At 41.8% G+C, this 23,512-nt stretch overlaps 1 long non-coding RNA gene across 7 annotated transcripts in view; it reads left to right on the forward strand.

Moving 5' to 3' along the window:
- Window positions 1-23,512, forward strand: part of LOC132371801 (uncharacterized) — a 192,042-nt gene that overhangs the window by 84,958 nt on the left and 83,572 nt on the right. For 5 of the 7 annotated variants that reach the window (XR_009504985.1, XR_009504980.1, XR_009504984.1 and 2 more), the window contains exon 4: window positions 19,949-20,003. This is a non-coding gene — a long non-coding RNA (uncharacterized LOC132371801). Of the gene's footprint in view, window positions 1-17,208; window positions 17,339-19,948; window positions 20,004-23,512 lie in introns of all 7 variants that reach the window. The other 2 variants (XR_009504981.1, XR_009504983.1) reach the window with 1 other exon arrangement.

The following is a 23,512-nucleotide window of genomic DNA, read 5'->3' on the forward strand; positions in this document are numbered from 1 at the left end:
ACTGCATATGCTTGTTCTGTACATTCTCATTGAATCTTCAGAAAAAGCCTGGCAGGTGGGTATCATTTACCTCCCTTTTACAGATAAGGCGACTGAGATTTAGCAACTGGAGATCCTCAGTGTTTTTAGAAACGAAATGATTTGCCAGGGTCATGATGTAGCAAGTAATGCTGACTGTCTACAGTGGCCCTTCAGCGGGGGGAAGGGGAGCAGGATGACACTTGATGGAACAAGTTCCAGGACCCTCAGCGCTACACAGAAAATCTCCTCTTCATCTCCCTTAATCCAACATATACCTTGAAATAGGGTGGGAGGAAGGGACAGGAAGGTTGCCTTCTTATCATACGCATACCTGCTCCCTTCCTCCTCTTCTCTGAAAATGTCACCGACTTCAGACTGGAGTTTCTTATGGCTGGTTAATTGTAATCTGTTAATTGAGGCCTCTTGGCGTAGAGCACTCATTGAGTCTATGTAGGGAAAGCAAATGATATTCAAGCTCTACACATACACATGTTGGGTCTCTGTGCATTGCACAGAGTAAAGACTCAATAAATATTTGCTGACTTCTGAAGTAGCAAGCAGTGGTCTTTGAAACTGGGAAATAGGGGGTAACTGTAGGAGTGCCTTTCACACACCATGCACTGGCTGTGTGGCGAAAGGGTCCTGAGGCTGGATTGGATGGAGACAGCATAGCTGGAGTAGTACCTAGTGATCGATGATCAAAAAGGGGAGGTAAAGTCATACAGTAAAAGCCAGGCTGAGTGTTAAGTATGAAGGACAAAACTATAAATGGGACAGGGGAGGTAAAGTCAGAGACCAACAGGAATTGGAATTAAGAGTGGATTCCAATGCAAGAAGCCATTCTGGACCAGAGACATAGACCAAAGCGTTATAGTAAGGTTAAATCTGGGCAAACCCCCTATCTAGCCTCTCCACTTACAGGAATATACCCTAGAGAAACTTTGGAACATGTGTATAAAGGGACAAGTGCAGGAAGACACCACTATTTAACTTTTGTGGATGCAGAAATAAGTGGTAAAAATATGAAGACATCCATGGATTGATAAATGCTAAATTTAGAATAGTAGTTTGAGCTGAGCCCATTTTTTCTTGCTAATACGTGATTTAATAGTCCTCAATCATCTTTAGAGGTGACACTGTCTAGGATCCTATTCTCAGTAATAGACATGGGTTTTGGGTTTTGAGTGTGTGCTTGTTTTATTGGCTAATAGGGCTGATAGAAACTGGCAGGTGGGGCTGGAAGGACTAATCTCCCTTTGACGACGAGGTGACAGAGGCAGGGATGGAAATCCAGGTTGCTGGTGATGGGACTGGGAATAAGAATCAGGATTTTCCGACTGCTTGCTCAGTACTCCCTGCACCACACCGTGTGTCCTCCCCTAATGAACGATCTTTTCTGTAGATTTATGTCACTGGTACCATGTCCTTAACCCTTTTTGGTATCCTCCCATTAGAGCACTTCAGAGGACTCTGGTGCTTTAAGGTATCATTATTAAACCATGGCAATTGCATAGATCATCAAACCTTAGTGCATTTTTCTTCTGTTAAAATATATTAGGGTCAACCCACATTTATTTTTTTTCCCTCCGAGGTGTTTTATAAGTCGGCCTCAACATTATGTGGGTCATTTGTTCCGAAAAATCGCTGTAGGATAAATTCTTAAAAGTTGTCCAGTGGTTAAGACTCGCCTTCCAATGCAGGGGGTATGGGTTCAGTCCCTGGTTGGGGAGCTAAGATCCCACATGCTTCAAGGCCAAAAAACCAAAACGTAAAACAAAAACAATATTGTAACAAATGCAATAAAGACTTTAAAATATGGTCCACATCAAAAAAAATCTCTAAAAAAAAATTGTCAATAATTAAATAATTTCAATAGGAAAAATGTTAGTGATCCTAAGCCCTCAAGCTGACATCCATTTCTACTAACACGACACTGCATTCAGTTAGAAACTGACATAACTGCTTCAAGGAGTAGCATAGTTACCATAACATGAGGTAAAAAGACATTACGTTCCCTGTAATATGGCTCTTTGTCCACTTTTCTTGAGCTTTTGTAGCCTCTGTACACAGAGTTTAAGACCACAATCAAAAACAAAAAATACCATGATTCGGTAACAAAATATCTTTTTAAAAAATAAATTTATTTATTTATTTTTGGCTGCATTGGGTCTTTGTTGCTGTGCACTAGTTGAGGCGAGTGGGGGCTACTCTTCGTTGCGGTGCGAGGGCTTCTCATTGCGGTGGCTTCTCTTGTTGCGGAGCACGGACTCTAGGCGCGCCAGCTTCAGTAGTTGTGGCACACGGGCTCAGTAGTTGTGGCTCGCGGCTCTAGAGCGTAGGCTCAGTAGTTGTGGCGCACAGGCTTAGTTGCTCCGCGGCATGTGGGATCTTCCCGGACCAGGGCTCAAACCCGTGTCCCCTGCATTGGCAGGCGGTCTCCTAAGCACTGCGCCACCAGGGAAGTCCCCAAAATATCTCTTGAATTCTGTTTAATGCAAAACAATCAAATAGTATATAGACAAATCAATGGAAACCATGTATTTTTGAAGGTATTGTGAAATGAGAACTTACAGACAACATGCTCCAGCTCTAAAACCACAGTGATGTCCACTGGGTACTTTCGTCCTTTGGTGTGTAGCTGGCCTTCAGATGCTCCATATACAGATACATAGTAGTACTTAAATGCTAAGAAATGCCGCATCCTGAAAATTGGGGTATTGAAGGAAACTGCCTGTCAAGCTGAGATGTCTTATTTCAGCTGGGAGTATGGGTGTATTTGAAATGGAAACAGGTAGAGGGTGTGTGTGTGTGTGTATGTGTATTTGAAATGGAAACAGGTAAAGGGTGTGTGTGTGTGTATTTGAAATGGAAACAGGTAGAGGGTGTGTGTGTGTGTGTATTTGAAATGGAAACAGGTAGAGGGTGTGTGTGTGTGTGTGTGTGTGTGTGTGTGTGTGTGTGGTGACCAGGTTAATTGAAAAAAGAAAAGAAAACCAGTTTGTTACAATTTCTTAAAGGTGTACATGCAAGTAAGCCCCTCTTTCCCTTTCTCCTCAGCTCTGAGACTTATCATTTAGTTTTAATTTTATTCACAGCCACTGAGCTTTTACTTCTTATAATTTGTTACACCTTTTTGTACCATAGAATGAGTAATTGATACATTGCTTAGCTAGCTTGTAATCAGTGGTGAATAATGTTCAACATCCTATTTGTAGAGAATGATCATCCTTTAGTATTCTGTAGTCTTCTGCTGTTACAGGTGTGCTTAAAATTTAGATGACTGCTTCTAACCAAGGAAATCATCCCTTAGCTGACTCTGCCTGGAAAAGCTGAAATTATCATTGGGATATTTCTAGTTCATTCAGTGTTAATACTCCTCTGATGCCTAAAATAGTTTCCAGTGTAATTCTGTCTGCACTCGAGGAATGGTGGTCTTTATAATTTGATTTAGTAGTAACAGTAAATTTTTAGGACACGAACTTTACAAATGTAAAAAAAATTATTCCACATATTTTCATAGTAACATTTTCTATTTCATGAGGATGACTAGAAAACTCATTTGACATTTTTTCAATCACACTAGTCAGGAAGTGGTGCTCTCAAATTTCTTTCCCTTTTTTTCTCCCGTTTGTCAGCAGATGGCGCCTTACTGTTTCCTATCTCTTTTCCGCTTTCTTTTCCTTTTTATTCCTTTCCTTCCTCCCCGCCCCCTTTGGCAAACATTTGTCACAAGAATGGATGCTGTTATTTAAAAAAGTCTTACTGTGACATGTTGTCTTTTCAAAAGGACAAGAAGGAAATGAGGAAACAGGTTTTCATTGCTTAAGGCATAATACAACTGGTTAATTTTCTTTGCCAACATATCCTTTAGAAGCAGATGTTGCATTTAAGTTTAGCTTTGTAATTCTGTTATGTTGCTTTGCATGTAGATGGCTCCTCTTTTCTCTTTTAGGTAGACGGGCACCTTTTGTTAATTTTTACCTTTTTTAAAATACTAGGCTATTTTCCAAAGAAAAATTCTTTGATGTACAGATAAATAGATTAAAATACATTTGTGCTTAGTTTTGGGAGTAAAACTGATAACAGTGATTTGGGCTAGTCATTGTGACTATGAAGTACCCATAAAGACTTATGATCGGGTAGAAAACATATACAACTTAGTGAAAGATTGTTAATGACTGGAATAGGATTTAATTAATATGTATTATAAAACCAGACTGCATGTCTGGGACAGTGTGTCTGAGTTAATTAAATATTCTAAGGAATACTACAAACCCCACACCCTTTATCCCTTTTCCTGTCCTTTCTCCATCACTAAATAGTTATTAAATGTTTCCAGAATGAATATTACATAAAAAACAAGTAAATGACATTGTCTTTGCTGTCAAGGATACAATCTTATTGAATATAATTTGTTAGTCCACTTTCCTGCTTTAGGAAGAATATTAGGGTGAGCTCGTTTAATCTTTGACATACTATTACCTCTCATCTCTGCTTGTCTAAATCCAAGTTTCAGGTCTGCCATATTCTTCATGATTATCTTAATTCTACTCCCACCCCTCTCCACTTACCTGCTCCACCTCCAAAAAAAGTGGTCTCATACTCCTCTGAACATCCTTAGTGTTTATGTAAACCCTTTTCTTGGCCTTGTTACTTACTACTTTGTAGTATAGTTAGTTACAGTTGCTGAACTTAAAGCATCTTGATTCTCAGTACTCAGCACAATACCCTGCATAGAAATGCTTTTCATTAAGTGATTTACTGAATGCTTGTTGGATATTACTTTATAAGTGCATGGGCTTTTAGAATCAGTCAGACCTGGGTTTGAAACTCAGCTCTGTGATTTTGGCCAAGCCTTAACCTCTCTGAATTTCAGTTTTCTCATCTGCAAGCTGGGGCTGATAAGGACTACTTGATAGAGATGTTGTTAAGATAAAAACCAATGGTGTAGGTAAAACACAGTGCCTGGGACATAGTAGCTGCTCAGTAAATCTTGGTGTGTGTCCATGTGTCCTCCCAGGACATACACACATATATACATACACGCATGGTGTATGTGCAAGATGCTGGGCACTAGAAGAAAGTCAGAACCATACAGATCCTATGCCCATGTTGCTTAAAGAGGAAATAAAGCCATGCAGGTAGAAAACGATGGTGCTATTTGGACATTAGAGACAGAGTGCCGTGGGAGTTCACTCCTTTCTCCCTGAGAAGAATGGATATGGTTTATGGAAAGTTTCGATACAAAAGGTGGCAATTGTGCAGAAAGTAAAAGAATGAGTAGGGCTTGAATGGGTGGAGCTGGAATCTAGAGCGGTAGATAAATATTTTAGAAGGTGTGTCTTTTCAAAAACTATTGTTGTGCAGTAGAACTTTCTGGTCAAAGACTGAGATTGGAGATGGATATCCCTACTGATCTGCAAATAGTTTTCTTAGAAACTTGCCAGGTGCCTATGTGTGTTCTCAGATGGCCTATTCTTTTTGGTTCAGGTGTGGTAGTTGCTACCAGGAATGCTGGAAATGATAAAGTAGCTTGGCAGCAACTTCACTAGTACTCTAGCTTTGGTATTTTATAGTGCTACATTGGGCATACTACCCATGGATGTGGAGAAGGAGAAATTAACTTGGTGACTGTCCCTAAAGAGGTGTGTGGTTCACCCCTCTCCTTTTCCTCAACCCCTGCTTAGCCCTGCTGCTCTAAGGAGAACCTGCAGGAGCTGGAGGGGGTGCTGCACTGCCACTGGGGGTGCAAGAGAGGATACTAAACCCATCTACTCTAGAGCTATACAATAGATGAGAAATTTCTGTATAAAAATATGTTTAGCAGAAATTGCATCTGAGGACAGGCACTTCTTTGGAATTGGCAGGTGGCTGATGTATCTTATATAAAGTAATGAGGTTCCACTGACCTGTGGCCAGGAAGGGGCTGGTCTCTCCTGGCCAGTCACCTTTCTTTCCCCCACCTTCAAATGCTCTCCATTTCTTTTACTGTTTAAATAGTAAATCAAGGTGCTAGAATCCTCCAGGGTTATGGGTATGAAGGTTGTGGGCGTGTGAATGGGTCAGGGCTCTGCCCTTATGGAATCCTAACTCTTTCCTCTCCCAGTTTTGGAGAAATCATCCCCAACGGTTAACTCCCTTTTTCAAGACCACAAGCCCACAACCTTCATACCCATAGCACTGGGGAATATTCTAGCACTTAATTCCTTTTGTCCCCACTTTAAGAATGCAAAGGTTTTCCAGGGTAGTCTACCCCATACCTGGAGAATTCTCTTTTGTTCTAAAACTCCAGCCAAAAAAAATGTGTTTACAACTGCTAACATTTATTGTGTACTTACTTGGAGTCAGAAGCTTTTCCAGAACACCGTTAAGTATCTTCATTTTAATATACCTAACAACCCTGGAAGATATAATTCCCATTTTAATACCTAAGTAAATTGTGGCTTACGGGGTTTGACCAAGACGCCTCCAGCTAGTGAGTAGAAGAATCTGAATGTGAACTTAGATCTTTGATTACTGAACTGTGGAAGGTGGGTGCTGAGTTCTCACTTTGCCAATGACTGTTTCATCTTGGGTATGTTTCTTAAATGTATTTCCCTTATCTTAAGAAAAATCAGTGTAGTAGAGTAGTTACATTAAAAAGTATCCTTCCGTGTAAAAAAATCTGTGATCTTGCTGAACTGCTGTTTTTACTTCCCATCTTTTCCAGCAAGAAAAATGATTTTGAAATTGTAAAGTGTACAGAACTGCAGCAGTGTCTTGGGAAGTGTAGCTCAGTGTGGAGGAGATAGCCAGTGATGACTGTTATAAACTAGTGGTTCTCAAACTCTCTAGTTTGCTGAAGGAACTTGCACATATCTCAAAACACCTCAGTGTTTACTAAATGTCGACAAATCATACAGAATTTAAAAGGGGTTGAAGACAGGAGAAAAACAACCTTTTTCCAAATTTTAAATAAAGCAAGAGGTTCTAGAAGCCAAATGCATGCTCTGGCTATTGATCACCAATGAAACATAGAGTTAAATAGTTGATTTGTGAACTTTTTGAAAAGTATATGGTATTAGTAGGTCCAGTATGAGTTCACTAAAGGACAAATAATATAAAACTAACTTTGTTTCCTTTTGTGAAAGAGTTCACATATTAAGGGTATGTTGTTGACTTGTTTTGTCTTGATTTTACTGAAGCATTTGACCAAAAATTCTATGAAGACAGTTATGTGTTGATTAGATCAGTGGTTTCCTTTTTATCCCCCCTCCCTGCCCCTCCCCACCCCTTGCCATATTTTCACCTCACTTCATGCCTATCGGAACTACTGAGAAAAGAGCCCAGGAAAAAACCATATGGTAAAAAAGCTCATCCAGGTCTACTGCAGCTGCTCCCTAGACTGGGATTTGAGAAAAACTAACAGAAGTTTTTCAGACTTTTGCGGGGGCAGGGAATCCTTTCATCAAATGAAATTAGACTCTACCATATAAAACAGATAAAGTGACATTTCCTAGTACTATAAATGTTTTTGGAGTTTACATTTATGATGTTTACTGAAGAGTCAGCAAGAGCAATGAAGCTCTTAAGATATAATGAAACACTTTAAAAAATCTGGTGTTGATAATAACTGTATAATAATAGCTGTATTCACATTATCAGCTGTGTTTAATAAAATTATATACTTTGCTTTAAATGCATCATATATTTTTTTAAAAATCTGTTCTCATAGATAATTACTTGCAAATTATAACAAGAGTTTTTTGTTTTTGTTTTGTTTTTAAATAACTTGCCTTGGGATCCCAGGATGTTTTTCAATTGAGCCAATCTAAGGTAGGGAATATTTGTTTCAAAATCGTTAACCCTGTAACAAAACGTATGGAAACAATAGCTCACATTCCTTATCATAAATCTAAAGTCATACAGGAAACATCTAATTCTTAGAATAAATATTTACCCTCTCTCAAGTAGGGTACTATCACAAAGGACTTTCTACTGTGATGAAAGCAAGGCCGACCAGATGCCCCCTGTGCCTCGCCCGCATTTAATGGCAGCCGACACTGGGGTGCGGTTTGTATTCATGTGCTTACTTGAACAACCTCTTGAGAGCAGACTGTGCACACAGTATTTTTCACACGACCGGGTGGAGCTACAGCTTCCCTTCCCAGTGTCACACTTACAAGAAGTCCACATGTGCACGTGGAGGTGGCAGGGGAGCCTACTACAGGGACCGCCTGGCTCTCCCAGACAGGATCTTTGGCACATGACGCTGTGTGTCCGCAGTGGGTGAGAAGCTTGCGTATAAACCATTTCAGTGTCATTTAAAAAAAAATTACAGCTTTTAAAATATCTGAAATGTATTTGAACATTAGAAACAGATGGTGGTGTATCCTTGGAGCACTTCCACAGGAGTCTTTTTAAAAACGTTAGTCTGATATTGACTGGATGCTGACTTACGTTAGGAAAAATGTTTGGTTTCCTGTGGAATACGGAGACAGAGTTGGGGACAGCCAGGTAGTACAGATGAGAAAAATACAACAATTCAGGAAGTGCATTTATGTACACAAAAGAAAGAACAAAGTAACTTTGAGTACAAAGCGGGGGATGACCTCTTCTGGCCAGGAACACAGGGAAGGGTTCCTGGAATCAAAGACATTTGTGGAGGCCCTTGGGGACATATAGGACTTGGGTATGAGAATATTAAGGAGAAGAGATGTTGTTCTAGGGCACCACATCTTTTGGGAAAGTGTAATTGTAGAGGAAGATGATGTAGATATCACTACCCTCTTAGATTACCTTCTTCATTAATAAATTAGCTCTATATACATTTAAAGATATAATCCATTCTTAATAAATTCAAAGAGAGATCCTTTTCATATATTTAAATATGCCTGGGGTTTCTTTCGAAGTCATTACTGTGAGACAGTGATTTACTTGTTCTTTAGACCTTGCCAGTGATACTTTGCCCATCCTGGCTACCACTTTAAGACCTACCTGCATCATAAATGTGCCCTAAAACTGACCTCTGCAAGAATTACAGCCATTCATTTGTTCAGTTGTTCACCCACGCTGGTATATTGAACAACTGTTAATGTGCCAGGTCCTGGAGAGTTCTAGGCACCCAGCAGTGAACAGGTCCAAACTGGACAGGTGAATTGGGTGCCTGGAAACCACCTGAAGTTCTTATCATTAAACTTACCATTAAAAAGATAACAGTGCAACTTTCACTACAAACTGATAACAGCATAAAGAGTACACCTCCCAGAGCTTTTACATTTTAACAGGGATCAAAGCTTTGCTTCGAACTGCTTCTAATCAGGCAGCGTGTAAGGGGAATTGTGGTTTGAGCTCTGGGACTTTTCCAGCTTATACGGCTTTTTTGAGCAGCAGGATTAAAGGTGGGGGCTGGCTCTGATAATATTCCTCCCAGAAAAGTAGCTTAAAGAAAAAAGCCCTGCTGCACTGGGAGAGTCAGTTAGATATCCTGTAGTGGAACAGAGCTCTTGTTACGATTTTGCCTTTTGGGGGTGCCAGAGAGCCGAACACAGAGAAGGAGTATATAGCATAGGGCAGGCGCACAGGGTGCCCTGCTGCTGGTAGCCGGGCAAGTCACTTACCCTCTGGATGCAGCTATAAATAGGGATGATAATGATAATAGTACCCACCTCAAAGAATTGTTGAGGGTCAAATAAGTTAATATATACAGAGCATTTAGAATTATGCTTGCCATAGAGTGTAAGCATTATATTAAAGTTAGCTGTTATTTCTTTTAGCTTTGTGTTTTGGCAGTTAGTTGATTTTCTGAGAACATATAAGAGATACACAGTAAGAGTGGATAAGAAGATAGTTCAAGTGAGGATGGTTAATTCCTTCTTTCCCCTCCTCCTACTCCACAGACCCTAGAGTTATTTGTCTTGTGAGGTAGTAACATCATATTTGAATGTATGACCTTGAAAAATTATAATTAAGTAGTTCTGGGCAAAGCTCTAATGGTTGGAAAATAAACCAGGCCTCCCACACATACCTGCTCCGCCAAGAATTTGTTTGCCGCAGGAACCGTGGGTGGGCGGGAATGGAAGCAAGCACACACCCGGGCTTACGTGAACTCTCTCTTCTGGTTTGAGACCGTGGTATCACCCTTCTTCCTCCGCTCACCAGTGCTTTCTGGTCATTTCTCTTCATTCTCAATTCTAGAGAAACAAATATTTTTATTTTTTTAAAAATGCTTTTCTCTCTCTCCTTTCCCCGACTCCAGGGAACTTCCACCCCGCCCCCCCCCCTTTTCCTGCTTGTTTGTTCGCTAAAGTTTGGGTCTTTATTTGTCCCTTGGTATTGCACTTGTGCACATTTCTCCCAAGCCCAGGAAGGCAACATGCAGTGTAAGATGATGAGCTGTAGGGCTCCCTGCATGGATCCCGAGTTTCAGGGTCTGGGGCAAGGCCCTCCAGAGATGTCCTGGAATTTTCTGTTAGTTCTTGTAACCAGGGATAGAGGCCCCCTGCTTTTGCACTGGGGCGTATCACAGGTACTCCTGCAGGCTGTCTCTTGTCTGTATCCTGGGGAGACTGGTGAGGGGTTTTCCGCACAGCACTGCAGAGAGGGGCTTGTTTTCCCGTTCCTGTAAAGTGCACCACATCAGGACATGTGGTCTGCATGACCTTCAGTTATTCCTGGCTTGGTTCGTGTTTTTATTGTTAGCCTATTTAGCGTTCAATCCCATTGTCCTAGTTAAGTCCTGTCATTAGAGCAGGTGTGTTCTTTTTCTGAGTGTGAGAGGGGGCCTGTTTTGGGGCCTCCCCTGGAGGAGGCATCCTGGGAGAGGGTGGCAAGAGGCCTCTCAGGCCTCGGGAAATCTCCTTGGTGGGAGCTAGGCTTAGAAGGTTACTTAACCTCTCTGAGCCTACATACTCACACCTCCCGTCCATTTAAATCTACCCATGGGTTGTTCTAAAGGTGAACATGGGGACTTCTCTGGTGGTCCAGTGGAAAAGAATCCGCCTTCCAATGCAGGGGACTCGGGTTCGATCCCTGGTCAGGGAACTAAGATCCCACATGCTGCAGGGCAACTAAGCCTGCGTGCCACAACTACTGGGCCTGCGCGCCTCAACTAGAGAGCCCACGTGCCACAAACTACAGAGCCCACGCACCCTGGAGCCTGCGCGCCACAACTAGAGAGAAGCCTGGGCGCCGCAACCAAAGGTCCCGCATGCTGCAGCTAAGACCCGACACAGCCATATATGCATACATACATACATACACAAACAAACAAACTTTTAATAAATAAATAAAAGGTGAACGTGAAACTGTATGGGATGTAGCCAGCTCTCAGTAACGGCTCCTTTCCCTCCATTTCCTTGTTGGACTATGGAACCCAGGCTTATTGTGGGGATAGTAGGTATTGGGCAGATTCTTCCTGATGACCTGACCAGGTGTCAGGATGGGGGACTGATATTTGGGGGGCCTTTGCCCTTCAGTCAGAGTCCAGGTGGGTCTTCCTGAAAGAAGCATCCTTCTCCCTCGTGGCCGGCTGAGGAATTGGAGCGGGGGGGCGGGCAGCAAAAACCCACTTTGAATTTTGCCACTTTATTTCCCCTCTAGTTTGCTCAGATATAAGGAAGAACTGGCAAAATTAAAAATAAACAAGATTTTGTTTTGAAAATTCTACTCTATTGACAAATAGCCTCAGATCAAGAGTAACCACCAGACATCCTGTTTCTCAGCATGTTTGCTGGTCGCTCCTGGGGCAGCCGCCCTGCTCGGGTGTTGCTGTGCTCAGGGTTCTGCTTGGGCATTTTTCACCTTGAAGCAGATCCGTGTCCTCTGTCACTCAGCCCAGGCCACTTCTTACTGCCACTGTAAAACCTGTAGGATGAAAAGAAATCAATATGATCAAAGCTGCATGTGGCCAGTCTGTTGCACCATCCTGCCCTTTTCCATTTTACAAATCTAGCATTTTTTTTGGTAAAAAGATATGCTAATGTAAGTTTATCGATTGTATGACTTGATGTTAGGCCAGAAGACTTCTGCTGTCCTCTGAAATACATATATATCTCAAAACTATTTTTTTAAGTCTCATGAAGTGCAACAAAGACTTCATTCACTCCTAGGGACTTCCCTGGTGGTGCAGTGGTTAAGAATCCACCTGCCAATGCAGGGGACACGGATTCGATCCCTGGTCCAGGAAGATCCCACATGCCGCAGAGCAGCTAAGCCCGTGCGCCACAACTACTGATCCTGTGCTCTAGAGCCCGCGAGCCACAACTACTGAGCCCATGCGCCGCAACTACTGAAGCCCACGTGCCTAGAGCCCATGCTCTGCAACAAAAACCACCTCAATGAGATGCCCGTTCGCCGCAACTAGAGAAAGCCTGCGCGCTGCAATGAAGACCCGACGCAGCCAAAAATAAATAAATAAATAAATTTATTAAAAAAAAAAAAAAGACTTCATTCACTCCTAGACTAACGTTCTCATGGAGACGGTTCACTGTGCCTCCCTCTATAAAAAGGAAACAGGGCAGCAGTTCATATGCAGATACCCCGCCACCCACTGCGAGGAGGTCAGCATCCTCCTCAGCCTTGCCCCACAGCCGCGGGAATTGGCCGGGCGGGTGCCCACAGAGCCCAGACCCGTTCTGTTGCCACCCAGGGCAGCAGCACGGGAAAGAAGGTGGGACTTATGGAAGCGGGCTGTGCGGGAGGCAAGGGTGGCAGTGTGTTCATAGTCGTCTGTGGGGGGAAGACGTTGGGGCTGATGCAGAGCCAGGCTCTGGCGGACAGTTTTCTGGTCTCAGGTGTGGGTTCACCTGTCGTCATCTGTTCTTTGGGAAGGGTGCTGGTGCAGTTTATAGAAATCCTCCCAAAGAGTAATTATGGTCATTAGCAATGGTTCTGTAGTTCCCAGATGTATTCACCTGCCTGTCACTGCCCTGTCACTCCCCTGAGGCCATCAGAATGGCCCTTCACATACTTGTCATGTTTTGAGAATTGCCACTGGTGGTGTACAGAGCAGATTAATTGGGTGTAGATGCTTAGGAAAACGAGAACTGATGGTAAAGGCTTGCATGAATTAGGAAAAGTTTGAAGACAGAGTTCTGTTTCTGGTATGCAGAGTTTTAGCATAAAGGCTTACAAAGTATTGCCGGGATCTTTTGCCAGTAGTGGCCCTGTACTTGCTTTAGTGATATACTTATTCCAAACTTGAGGGAAATGGCATGGACGCATTTTCTGCAGGCTCCCCAGTAACTATGAAAGATTTTTTAAAAATATTTTTTAAACTTTTGGGAAAATTATTTGTATTATTAAATAGCATAGTAAATATGTGTATTTAGATACATAAATAAGAGCAGAATATTGGGACTGTTTCTAAACAGCCATTACCAATAATTAGATCAAAACATACCTAAAATGATAAACCTTAAAGCCACAGCAATTCATGTCTTTCTATGTAGAAAAGGTTCATTCAAATTAACTTCTCTCCCAATGTCAGAATCCCTTCTGCAATGTACATAAGATGTGATAATTTAGGCATCATCTTCTCTCTCTCCACTTCCCTCCTCTCCTCTTCCTTCCTCCACCTTCCAGCTGATGCGTGCTGTGTCCAGGTCACTATGGCAGGCACTGCAGATACACACATCAGTACTCATAATGCTGCCCTCAAGGCCTCCCAGTCTAAAAGTATATACAGCAGGATGAGGATGTGCCGGGAGGAGGCGTGTGAGGTTACCTGCGTGAGGAGCAGGCTGTCGACCTGTTGGGAGGAAGAGAGGCAGCGTACGATGCACAGAGGTTACGTGGAAGCTGAGATTCCAAGCCTGAAGGGGTGGCCTAGAAATGAAAAAGCACCCCAGGCGTGGTACTTGCGTGAGAGCCGTGAGACCATGTGTGGGGAGTGGCATGCCGCCTGGCATAGCTGTGGTGCTGGATACGGGGGAGGCGCAGGGTAGCAGGATGAGGCTGTCTCAGCAGTGATGGGAGCTCGCTGCTTTGCAAAAAAAAAAAAAAAAAATGAAAGAAAGAAAAATAGTTCTGTGGCTGAGAATTGTATTTTGTTAGAAAGTGTTTCCTTGTATTGTGCCAAGTCTGTCTCCTTTTCTATTTTACCTTTGAGTTCAAGCCGCAGGAGCAGCACAGAATGAGCCTGCCTGCTCTTTGCCACCTGCCTTTATGTGTAAGTGGTGTTTTGCTTCTTTAAATCTTGCCCCAGGCTGGGTATACCTTTGTCCTTCTTAATAGGTTTTGGTTAGTAGTTTGTTTCCTTAGTATAACCCAATGATAATTCCAGTTGGTCCTTTTAGAATCTACAAACAATTGATTGTGATTGCCTAGATTGATCTCACAGATCTCCAAAGCAGCTGTTGCTGCGGTACCCTCTTGTCTGTCGGCCTCGTTTCTGCCAGGTTCCTCCCTCTGTGGTTTCACAGGATCCCAGAGGGCAGGAAGCAATCAGAGGTGTTAGTGCAGCGTCTCCTCCGCTTCTTCCCCACCACACCGTTTCCTTTTGGTCATCTTACGGCTTTAGAGAAACAAAAAGTAGGCCTTTCTCACACATATGCCGGGATCCTTGTCCTAGAGGAACAGTATTTTTCTTTACAATCTTATAACTATTATCTTTTACTTTAGAAGCAAACTAAGAAAGAAATACTTACCTGTGAAATGTTAATAAAAATTAATTAGGATTGAACTAAAATAGCTTAGAAGTTAAGGGTTGAGAGAGGCATGTTAAAGCTCAGGTTACATTTTCACATGAATTATCTGTAATTTGAAAATATCAGTTATGTTCTGAATGAGAGATTTGGCCAGGTGTGTAATATGAGACCCCTCTGTCTGAAAGTGCAGGGTTTGGGTGGGTCCTAGAGAGAGATTCTCAAAGCCTATTTGTTGATGGCAGCCGGTAATGTCAGTACCTGTAAGCAATCATTAGTCGACCACTCTTAACCCCTTGATAAAAATTCTGTACTTTCCAAGCCAGTGCCATGGTTGTCTATGGATTATCCTCTTTACAAAAAAAGGACGAGATGGAAAAGGTTCAGTAATTTTGGTTCTTTCACACCCTCACCTAGTGCTGAAGCCGGGAGCTTACCCTATAGCCGTGATCCTTTGTGCGGACCATTCTTCCATGTGGGGAGAGGATGAGTGAAGAAAAGGGAGAATAAAAGAAAACCATATGTGGTTGCTCACGTAGAAGTTTCAGATCTAATCAATTAGCTAAGGATGCCCCAGAAGAGACTGTTTGCTTATTGCTGGGATTTAAGTATCCTACGCCGTGGAGGGCAAATTCTTATTTTTAATGTAAGAGTAATAAAACAATTAGTCTTCAGTGCAGTAGTTTCAGTCTCCATCAGTGGTACTTATCGAGGGAACAGTAGGGAGAGGGGAAGGAAGGAGGATACTAAATATTCTGCCACTGTGTACTCAAATTGTGGTCCATAGACCGGCGGCATCACCAGAGAGCCTACTAGAAATGCAGAGTCTCAAGCCCCAGCCTAGCGCTTCTGAATCAGAATCTGCATTTTAACAGACCCCCCTGGCAATTCCTGTGCACATTGAAGTTTGAGAAGGACTGCTCTAGTGGATGATGACAGTACCTGATTCACCATGAGCGATTCACCTGTCTTAGCACAGTTTGAGAAAAGCTGAACAAATAAGGCATATCCGCCAAAAGAATTAAATGTTGAGAATCAGAGTTTAATTTTGTTTGTCACGGTTGACTAAACAGCAAATCCTGTTCAGGGGAGGACGGGGTTCTGTTTACTGCACAGATGACGTGCCCCATGGCTTGGATAGCAAGTGAAGAGCTGCTTCCCTGCCCTGGAGTAGAATTGTTTCCATGACGACAGTTATGAGCTGTGATCTCCCCCTACCTCCCCCCTCCACCCCATTAACCAGCAGAGCAGAGAATAAAAAGAATACTTAAAATTTTTTTTTTTAGAATTCGTCGTGTCCATTTTTTACATCATGTAATCATCATGGGTTTCTCAGGGGAAGAGTCTGTGCAGAAAAGCGTAGCTTCCTCAGTGATGTGCAAACATTCCTTCTGGGCTAAGCTCAAACTGGCACAGCTGACAGAGGTCAGCGTTGGACCATGTTGGCCTAAGCCTGATTTTAAGAAGAATACTTGTGTTTGGGGTTTATCCTGCTGTACATCAACAGATCTTCAAGTGGAAAATCTTCATGTTAAATAGTCATTAACTCCCATGGCCACATGTATTCAATGATCTTTCTCCTCACTTAGAGGAGCCTTTTATTCTCAGAGTAAACGAAAAATGCTCATACATAGTGGTGACCAGTGTCACAAGTACTTGAATGTGCAATTCTTTTGTAATGTGGTGTGATGATGTTTTGTCTGTTTGATCTTTTCCACTGTCTGTGATGATCATATATTACTTCTTCATTGCTAAAAATCCACTAAGTTTTCTTTTATAAAAGTAATAATTGAAACAAAAAAACCCCTTTAGTGATAAAAAGATTGACTGCTAAAATCAGCCATTAAATGAGTTAGAGCTAATCCTAGGGCATTTTCTTAAAGTTCCATGAAGAGTCTGTCAGCTTTTTAGAAGCACTGCTGTGCGTCACTGCTGCACTCCAGTCCAAGCCCCTGTAATTTCTTGCCTGGGCTGTTTCAGAAGCCTAATAACTGGTCTTGCTGCTCCCTCCCTTGCTCTCGCTTCAGTCTGTTCTCAGCACAGCAGCCAGATCATATTTGCCTCTGCCCCAAACACCTCTGTTGCGTTGCAGGGCCCTCAAAATAAAAGCCAAAGACCTTTGGGTATCCTAACAAGGTCACTGTTTACCTCTCTGACCCCACATCCTACTACTGTCTCCCATGCATGCCCCAGGTCAGACAGGCCACACTTCTATCTCAGGGCCTTTGCACTTGCTGATCCTCTGTCTGGAACTGTCTTTCCCAAGATGTCTACATGACTCTTTCCCAAAAGAGTCATGGTCTTTGTTCATATGCCAGTTTCTCAGTGAGGCGTTCCTTGACCATCCTATTTAAAATTTAACACCTCCCCGACATATTTGACATTTTACAAACATACCTCATTTGATTGCGCTTTGCTTTATTGCATTTTGCTTTATTGTGCTTTGCAAATGTTGTCTTTTTACAAATTGAACGTTTCTGGCAACTCTGTGTGAGATGATGGTTAGCATTTTATTGCAATAAAGAATTTTTAAATTAAAGTATGTATTTTTTTTTTTTTTTAGACATAATGCTGTTGCACACTTAATAGACTACAGTATAGTGTAAGCATAACTTCTGTATTCACTGGGAAACCAAAAAATGTGTGTGACTTGCTTTACTGCAGTCTGGAACCAGCCCTGCAGTGTCTCCAAGGTACACCTGTGCTTAACATATGTTCATTGTTTGTCTCCTCCTAGAACGTTACCTCCTTGAGAAGCAGGGGTTTTGTCGTGTTCATTATGTGTCCACAACACCTAGAACCATGCCTGGCTTATTCAGGTGCATGCTGTTTGTTGAATGAATGAGTGAAGTTGGCCCTTTCTAGGCCCCGATGACTAGATGTGAATGTAGAGCCAAGGGCATTGTGGAACTTCTTCCTATCAGTTTTGTTCTCATTCTCATTACATAAGAGAACTGAAATGTTAGAACATCTTTAAAGTGTAAACCACAGCTGTGAGCCATTTAAAACATTCTGTGCAGCGAGTTAGGAAATGTCGATTAGTTGTTGATTTGTAAGGCAAATAGGAGAATGACACAGTCAGTACACACCAGGTCTCCTGTGTGCCAAGTGTGCAGAGTCAGCCCCCAGGGACAGGAGGAGGTGCAGCGTATGGGGCCTCCTTCAGAGAGCTGCGCACTTTGTTGCTGTCGGCCCCGTAGTCACGGAGGCATCCCACAGCAAACTCAAAGCCTCTCATGCCCCCCTCCGAGGACCACTGCTTTGGGTGCTTGTGCACATGCGTGCATGTATATTTATTTGTTTTCCAGTGTTGTCTCAGCAAGGGTTTCCTTTGGCCGCAATTTATGTTTTCCTTTTTGTTTATCGTGTTTCTTAGTAGCCCACTGCCACAAGTCCTGTCTGCAGAGGTGCTACTCAAATGTATCTTGAACTTTGTGCCGTTTCTCTTTTAGTATCTTAAGATTTATTTTGGCTGTGGAAGTCTAGGAAACAGTAAAGTTACGGAAGTGAGTTAGACAGTGCCCATCTAATTATTGACCCCCCCAGGGGCAGGACACATCAGGGAGGATGGAGCCCATTCAGGAAAGCCATATGGTCTGCCTGGCAAAATGATCCCTGTTTTGGCAATGGATACAGCAGGTTCTAACGGCCCAAAGCCATCATTCATTCATTAAAATATCTCTTGAGTGTCCACTGTTGTGGAACATGCTAATAAAATGAGCACAGTATTCACCTTTATGGAGCATCTTACAGTCTAGTGAGAGAAATAAACGTAAATTAAATAATCACATAAATGTGTAATTATAAACGGTAGTAAGTGCTACAACGGAGAAGATCAAGATGCTATGGGAGCTTAAGATAAGGGAATGTCCTAGTCTGGGGTCGTGTGACATATGAGCTAGGAGCTGCAGACGACTAGGCACATATGTGCTTTGTGGGGAAGGTGCAGAGTACGTGCATTAGTTTCCGGCCAGAGGAAACGAGGTGTGCAAAATCTCTGAGGTGTTGAGGGATCTGTGCGTTTAAGAGAGTAAAAGGAGACCAGTGTGGCTGAAGTGTGAGGGTGACAGGAATAGTGTGCATGGAGGAGGCTGGAGGGGTGAGCTGGGCCAGACCAAGGCTTGAGAGTCAGCTCTCGGGTATTTATCTTTAGACCCATGCAGAGCATTAAAGGAGTTGAAGTAGGGCTGAGCCATCACCTGTTTTCTATTTTTAAATGTTTACTCTGGACACTTTGTGGATAATAGATTGGAAGGGAGGAAGCGGAAGCTGGGAAAATAGCAAGAAGTGTTTCGTGTTTGTCCAGGAGAAGGCTGATAGCAGCTTGGACTAGGATGGTGGTGGTGGAGGAGGTGGGAGAACACTTGTCTGGAGAGAGAGTATCGGAGGCCGCTGGCGTCTGGACTGTCCTTGCTCTGACATGCTCACCCAACAACCTGCCATTCATTTGGCTTGATCTGCCTGTATGGTACCCATACCTGGGATTTCAGGAAGTATTTATTGACCAAAGAAATGTGAATATGTTGGTCAAGCTGGATGGAGCAAGTGTCCAGGCTGTCTGATTGACATATTTTTCATTGGAAATGAATCCATAGGCTTTGTGGCTTATCAGTCAATCTTTTATGAGCTTTGTGAACATGAATCAGTATTGATAAACATCATCATTTTTGGAACCTTAGTGAGATAGACTTTTGGAGCCAGCAGAGGGAGGGACAGAACCTGGACAGTTGTGGGTTCCCCGAGGTAAATGTCACCTGGTGGAGACTCTCTGAACTGCTACCTTTCCTAAGCAACACCCTCTTTTTTGATGAATGCTTTCCCATTATCATTTTTAAAATTTTTAAGTAGATCTGTAATATCAATAGCTATATTCACCAATTGTTTCTATCTTTAGAACAGCAATTATTTCACCCAGTGGGGCAGGGTGCTGCCACCTTAAAAAAGAATTTCAGAGGGAACGTAGTTAGGAAAGGCATATTAAATGTAGAAGGATTCAGAGTCAAGGAGAATCTTACCCTACATTGTTTCCCTATGCATCTATCTTTTTATTATTATGCCATGTTGATTTCTTTTGAAATCATAAAATATTTGTTTTTCAAATCTCTTATTATCGATACATGTAATGATATTGTCTTAATGGTTTTATTTAGGAACTCAGTAAAGTTAGGCAGTTGAAATAATTCACTAAAGTTTAATGAAGCCCCGTTGGTACTCTCAAGTCCAGAAGATATCAAACAATGATATAAAACATTATGTGTGCATTTGTGACCACTTACTAACAATATTTTCCTCATCTTTTGCAGGAGAAAATGGAAAAAACAGGGGTACTTTAATGGAACCGAATAAACCACTGAACAGGTAACTACATTATCAGGGGTTGTGTACACATTAATTAGAGTTAATATTTGTGAAGTCCTTAGAAGGTTACCTGGCTCGCAGTAAGTAACTACATAAGTGTTTGCTACTATTAAGTTCCTTTAGCTGTACCTGAGCCTAAAATAAACCAGTCATACATCCAAAAACTACCCAAAAAAACAAACCATTTGCCCCTAAAGCAAGTGTGAACATCACTGGTAAGTTCTGACATGGTCTCTGTGTGACCTGTTACAGTGGCCTGAGAAACTTAATTTCTTAATCTTTGAGCACTCTTAAGTAGTTGAATACCCATTCACTTTTGCTTTTGAGCACTCAATTCATGATGACCTTGTGTCAGATCAGTTTCAGTTTTTTGAAACAAAACAAGCTTCTTTACAACTCTTGAAGAGCTTATCATTTGTGGAGATGGCTTCGTTTACAGGTAGCCACTGAAATGGCTTGTGGATAGTTAGTAAAGGTAGAGAGGATGGCATTAAGAACAGAACTCACATTTTCTGATGATGCCGAGATTACTTGGAATAAGAAGTTTCAGACTATTGACCCTGCCTAGGCACTGCCTTCACATCACAGAACTGTCGGTGTTATTAAGACCTACGGACACATTCAACAAACATTGATAAGGGGCCTATTATGTGCCAAGTGCTGTGCTTGGCCTTGGGATTGCAAAGTTGAACATGTCACCTTTCTCCTCACCCACCCCGTCTCTCTGGATCTGTACCTGTTCCTGCCTTCTTTACTTTGCTGTGGGGGAGACTGGGGTCTCCTGGCCGGAGTGATGCTCTAGATCCCACCTTCCCTCTCACCTTCAGCTCTTCTGTCTCCCCCGGCTGCACTCCCTCCACTTTTTATTCAGGGTGGGGAGAAAAACTCTGGGAGTGGAGACCCCGCAGTCTGGTTTGGTAGTGTTAGACATTTCTCTAGAAGGCCTGCTTTCCCTGGACTTCTGTGTCATAGTTCACATAGTTCATTTTAAATATTCTGTGGTTTTGTGTTTTGCCATGCTTCCCCTCTGGCATTTGGGGATATTATTATCTTTGGAAGTTAGTTTTCTATTCAGAAGTGTGACATTATTAACTTGAGGGAGGTGGGCACTAGTGGTGTGCTCATGTGTCAGTGGTTCTCATACCTTTTTATTGGAACCCACAGGAAGAAATACATGTCACGTTAGGACCCAGTGCACGCACTTGCACACATGGATGTATGGTTTCCTGATACATCTTCACTATATGTGAGTGTGATAGAATTTTCTAGTCTATTGTATTCTCTATCACTTTTTCTTTTTTCTCTTTTTTCCCTCTTCATTTTAACGTTCCTCATAACCTACCAAATGGGTTTCATAACCTACTAGTCAGTAGTGCTTTGACAGACTTGCAGTATTTTTGTGCTATGGTAGGGGCACCCGCTTTCTTGCCTTTCTGTCCACATTCTGTGGTAAGGTGTGTGTATCTTTTATCCCTAAACGCCCCGCCCCCCAACTTGCCTTAACTTAGTTCTTTATGTGCGAAACTCTCTCCGTTTGTAACTTAGCTTATGTTTCTGTTTTGTCACATACCATTCACTCCTCAACTTTCTTTCTGTTTGAACTTTGACATTCCTCTCCTGACCAATAGACAAGAATTACTATTTCAAATGAAATAGATACCTCTGTGCTATTCGATCTTGCATATTAAATATAATTTTTAAAAAGTAAAACACATGTATTTTTCATTAATTTCAGTTTTTACTAAACTTTCATAGTGTGCAGGAAAGCTTGTATATTGGAATGCATTGAAGTTACCCACTTTTTAAAAAAAATTTATTTATTATTCTATTTTATTTTATTTTTGGCTGTGTTGGGTCTTCGTTTCTGTGCGTGGGCTTCCCCCAGTTGCGGCAAGTGGGGGCCACTCCTCATCGCGGTGCACAGGCCTCTCACTATCGCAGCCGCTCCTGTTGTGGAGCACAGGCTCCAGACGTGCAGGCTCAGTAGTTGTGGCTCACGGCCCCAGTTGCCCCGCGGCATGTGGGATCTTCCCAGACCAGGGCTCGAACCCGTGTCCCCTGCATTGGCAGGCAGATTCTCAACCATTGCACCACCAGGGAAGCCCCAGAAGTTACCCACTTTAATCACTTAATCTCCTTAAGTATTTTTAGGATTTCTGGCTCAGCGTCTAATAAACTGAAATGCATTCATGCTATATCACTCAGTCAGGGAGCTGATATGTAATGAGGGAAAAGGATTTCATGGTAAAACTTGATTCCTTACCTTCATGTGTTTGTTCTTTCTTAATGGGACTATAAAATGATGGTTTAGTAAAGCACCCAACAAGCCAGGATCTATTCAAAACTTTTGGAAATGATAATTCACTCTTCCAAGATAGTTAAGAATTTCATTTTAAATGTAGGTTTGCAGCTTGATTCGTTAGATGAGAGATACATTTGGTTCTAGTTTTAAGGCTAGTGCTGGAAAAACAAGAAGCTAAAATCTATTGCTTAATCTGTTTTGAACCCCTTATCACAATATCGTGGTGACTTCTGTGCAGTGCTAGCAAAATTCTCACTGATTTCAGAGACAAGTTTATTTATAAAAGCATCATAATTATATACATCTAAGATTACTCAGTATGTACAATAAATTTTAATGGTTATAATGTGCAAAATGGTTCTTTTAACCTAAGATAAACCAGTATTCGCCTGTCTTTGAAGATTATTTCTAAGGTTTATAGGCAATAAATGAGACAGAATATCCCAGTTTGCTGAGTTAAAAAGATCTCTTTTGAGTAGTCATAGAAGTTTCTAAATATTTTATTATTGAAGCCAAGCCAAAGTTTATTTGGTTCTTTGAGTATGTTCTTATTTCAGTCATGATTAATGAAGCCTTTCCATATAATTATAAATATAGCATATTTGCCAAAATTTAGCCAAATGTTAAATTATTATATTGTATTATTTTATATTATTATAATATTACTTAGCCAAGTATTATAGGTGAACACATTCCTATACTTTACAATGATTTTAAATGCCATATAGCACAATTTGGATTGCTTTGTTTTGCCCTATCTAGGGTTTGAAAGTATTGTGAGAAGAGAATAAAGCAGACTTTGACAGCTAGTAGATGTTAAGGTATATTTACCCAAATCCTTTGAAAAAAATCATTATCTAGGATTTCATTTTGATTTCCCTTTCTTTTTTACTTTCTAAGGCAATTTTAAATGAATCATAAAATATTTTTTCCATTAAATAAATAGAGCACGCACAACAATAAAATTTTCTGATGTTTTCTTCTTAGTCTTAATTAATTAAGGGGCACTAACTTCTTCCTGGACGACTGTTCCTCAGATATAGTCTTCCTTCTTTTACTCACTAATTTCTTTGAAGATTGATTAAATCGGTGCAGTATTCTACAGCCATGTGCATTTATATCATTTGGGCTAGGACACAATTAATGCATCATCTCTGCATGGAAGAGGACCTAGGTGCAGGTGATGCAGTGGTACCCTTCTGGCAGT

This window comes from Balaenoptera ricei, chromosome 9, assembly GCF_028023285.1.
Source record: "Balaenoptera ricei isolate mBalRic1 chromosome 9, mBalRic1.hap2, whole genome shotgun sequence".
Lineage (NCBI taxonomy): Eukaryota > Metazoa > Chordata > Mammalia > Artiodactyla > Balaenopteridae > Balaenoptera > Balaenoptera ricei.